The 4,235-nt window shown below is 36.4% G+C and overlaps 1 pseudogene; it reads left to right on the forward strand.

The window, feature by feature from the left end:
- Nucleotides 1–2,370: 2,370 nt before the first annotated feature.
- LOC122919093 lies at nt 2,371–3,709 on the forward strand (annotated as a pseudogene).
- The last annotated feature ends 526 nt before the right edge of the window (nt 3,710–4,235 follow it).

The following is a 4,235-nucleotide window of genomic DNA, read 5'->3' on the forward strand; positions in this document are numbered from 1 at the left end:
GGTCATGCAGGGTGTGCAAAGTGCTTTAGGCTGTAGACTTAGCACCAGCTAGCACCCACACCAGAAGCTCTCTCACGTGGGTGGGTGTGTGTCCAGCTGAGCAGTGGTGCCAGCAGTGGCTGGGGGCTCAGGGATCACGGAGGATCTGCCACACTCTGGCATGGGTGGTTGCTGGCGGTGGCTGTCCTGGGTCTGTGGGCTTATACCCATGCCCATGACCACCCAATTCCACCAGTTACCCATTAAGCTCTTTTGCTCTTTCTGAATGCCTTCAACTCAAAGTTAATGATGGTCCCCAACTACAGGGCACTTTGTTATTGAGGTATTACTATCCAGTGGGTCACTTCTGATGGTTCCCTCCCCCTTCTGTTTATCCTCTGATATCCATTCTAGCATTCCCCCTCTGCTTTACCTTTCCACTGATGTTTTCTGGACCCATAGAGATCCAGGAGTGTATAATCTTACATTTCAGTCTGATTTCATTGGTGTTTAGAGTGTTCTGGTAGATATTTAACAATAGGGTCTCCCACTTCTCCGCCATCTTGCCCCCCTATACTCCAGTTATAAATTTTAATTCAGTTTTTTTTTTTTTTGGCACCGTGTACTACCCAATATTATCTTTGACATGGTCTGTTGAGGGAGAAGAAGTGAGTCAATCTGGCTTCTTTTAGTGGTTATATTTTTAAAACATGAGGAAGTGTTTAGAATAAGAAATTAACATAGAAAATAAAATTTGTAGACTGGTTCTGAATTTTATTTTACTTTTTTAGAGATTTTATTTATTTATTTGACACAGAGAGAGACAGCAAGAGAGGGAACACAGCAGGGGGAATGGGAGAGGGAGAAGCATATTTCCCACTGAGCAGGGAGCCCCATAGGGGGCTCATTCCAGGACCCTGGGATCATGACCTGAGCTGAAGGCAGATGTTTAATGACTGAGCCACCTAGGGACCCCTGGTTCTGAGTTTTAAAGTATTTCTTCATTTCTATGAATATAATATAGGAATTATATTAATATTTATAATGTAGTTTCAGTTGATGTCATCCAGTAATACTTCCCAAATTGGATATGAATTTTTACTTAGAGGAAGTTATTCAGAGTATGTAGATGTGCTCTGAACATAGCTGAAATACAGTCTTTTTAAAGTCAATGTGTCAAGGTGGTTCCAACATGTTTTTTAGAAAGCAGGTAAAAATTGATTAGCTTTCCCTTTTTAATGGATTTTTCATGTAACCAAACTATTGGTTTAAGCTTATATGTGGCAGTTACCTTCCTATCAGTGTAAGAATAATATGCCAATATTTGAATTTAATTACTGTTTTTCCCCCTGATTTCCTATCTGATACTAAAGTACAGAGAAATAAAGATATTTTTTTCTGATTTTTTATCCAATACTTTTTATTTTTTTTCTTATTTCTTATCCAATACTAATTTTTTTCTTGATTTCCTATCCAATACTTTTTTTCTGACTTCCTTTTTTTTAAAAATCTGGTTTCCTGTCCAATGCTAAAGCCCAGAGAAATAAAAATACATAAGTAAATGTTTTTCTTTAGTTTCTTTAGTTTAAAATTTTAGTTTAAAATTTGGTCAAGTATACACAAAACATGCTATATTATAAGTAGTAGGAGAAAAGAAAAATAGTTAACCTATCAAAAGGAAAACAGCCTCCAAGCTAAGGTATGTTTGGATTCTTTTTCCATATTAGTAATAGCAAGCTGTCCTTCATGTCAAGGATTCATCAGACAAATGATAACATGTCTGATATTTGGTGAATTTGACATTTAGAAAGGAAAAAAATAGAGGTCTTAGGGTCTTGCTCTGGTTTCTAAGATTGAAGTAACATGCACAAACATATCCATCCCCTGACTAACCATAGCTTGTCATTAACTAGAGAGTGTATAGATGAAACATTGGTTACATTGTGATGAAATGTATGATAGATAAGCCAAGAACAATAATTCATGTTAATATATATCTCTTTTCTCTTTTCAATCTTCGTCTCATGTTTCATTACAAGAGAAAAGAACATTGTTTTCTAAAGTAAACTTAATCATTAGTGATATGGCCCATGTAAAAGATTAATCTACATATATATAAGATTATGTATATAATCTTGTCATAACATCCCAATATGTTAATGTGAGTCTCTCATCCTACTGCAGGTAATAAAAAATTCACCCTCCATCTTACCATTTTACAAGAGGAACTAAAATTTAAAAAAATAAAAAAAATATCTACTTAGAAGTCAGATAGAGAAATGTGTGGTCTATTGAGAGAGCTAGGATAAGTGATGAGCTTTAAAATAATTAGGAAGGGTAACCCAAACTCAGAGGGAAGGCCCGAGGAGTAAGGGACAATTAGGAGCCAAAATGAAGGTGAAGATGCTGAGCCAGATACCTAGAAAACCATGTCTGCAAAACCAAGCTGGACTTACAAAGAGTTCCAGGAAACTATAATCCTAACTTACATCTTTTTGAGGTCCCACAAGAATACTTAAGAGGTTTAAATACTATCAGACTGGAATGGATATTTGCAAAATCATTCCTTGCTTCTCTGGATGGTCACCAAGATTGAGTCGATTGCTTGGCAAAGAATCCAAAGATTCTGGCTACTGTCCTTTCTGGGACATGTGATGGGGAGGTTAGAATTTGGAACTTGACTAAATGAAAATATAGCTGTACAATACAAGCACATGGAGGTTTTGTGCGAGGAATATGTACTTGCTTTTGTGGGACTTCTATTTTTTACTATTGGTGATGATAAAATTGTAAAGAAGTGGAAAATAGATGGACCAGGCTACAGAGAAAAGAAGGAACCATTGCATAAAATATTGAGAAAGACAGTGTATATGGGAATTGATCATCACTGGAAAGAAGCTGTTTTTGCCACATGTGGACTGCAAGTAGCCATTTGGGATGAACAAAGAACAAGTCCTATATGTTCAATGGCCTGTATATTTGATAGTATATAAGTAGTGTCAAATTTAACATGATTGAGGTGTTTCTCTTGGGAAGTTGTGCTTCTAACAGGAACATGGTACTATATGATATAAGGCAAGCTACTACCTTGAAAAAAGTCATCTTAGATATGAGAACAAATGCAATTTGTTGGAACCCTATGGAAGCTTTCATTTTTACTGCAGCAAATGAAGATTACAACTTGTATACTTCTGATATGCATTCACTGGACACTCTGTAATGGTACATATGATCATATATCTATAGTGCTTAATGTGGATTACTCTCCCATTGGGAAAAAGTTTGTGTCTGCTAGTTTTGATAAATCTATTTGTATCTTTCCTGTGGACAAAAGTCGAAGCAGGGAAGTCTATCACACAAAGTGAATGCAACATGTATCTGGGTAAATTGGACTTCTGACAGCAAATATATTATGTGTGGATCTGAAGAAATGAACATCATCTATTAAAAGCTAATGCTTTTGAAAAATTGGGTGTGCTTATACCATGAGAAAAAGCAGCTAAAAATTATAACCAGAAGTTGAAGGGAGAAATTTCAACATTAATCTCATACAAAATGCATTGCTTATCACTGGTATCTACCAAAATCCATATACAGCCAGATCCAGGAAGAGCATGTGATGAAAGAAGCTTGTCAACTGAAGGAGGTGAAATGTCTCAAACATAGGAAGTCTGGATCTGTGCCAATTGCATCAGAGAAGAAGAAACACATGGTGACAGTTGTGAAATAATACTTGGTATTCCTACCAATCCTGATGTATAATTATTTGCCACATTTTAAAAATTTTTGAATTTTTATTAACATATAATGCATTATTTGTTTTAGGGATACAGGTTTGTGAATCATCAGTCTTATACAATTCACAGGACTCACCATAGCACATACCCTTCTCAATGTCCATAATTGAGCCACCCTATCCTTCATTGCCCAAACCCCAACAACCCTGTTTGTTTCCTGAGATTAAGAGTCTCTAATGGTTTGTCTCCCTCCATGGTCCCATCATGTTTCATTTTTTTCCCTCCCTACCCACCATAAGTTCCCACCCTGCCTCTCAAATTCCTCATATCAGATAGAGCATATGATAATTGTCTTTCTCTGACTGACTCATTTCACTTAGCATAATACCCTCTACTTCCAATTGCATCATTGCAAATGGTAAGATTTCAGGGCTTTTTATGGCTGCACGTATTCCATTGTATATATACACGTCTTCTTTATCCATTCATCTGTTGAGGGACATCTAGGTTTTTTCCATA

Source organism: Neovison vison, chromosome 11, assembly GCF_020171115.1.
Source record: "Neovison vison isolate M4711 chromosome 11, ASM_NN_V1, whole genome shotgun sequence".
Taxonomy (NCBI): domain Eukaryota; kingdom Metazoa; phylum Chordata; class Mammalia; order Carnivora; family Mustelidae; genus Neogale; species Neogale vison.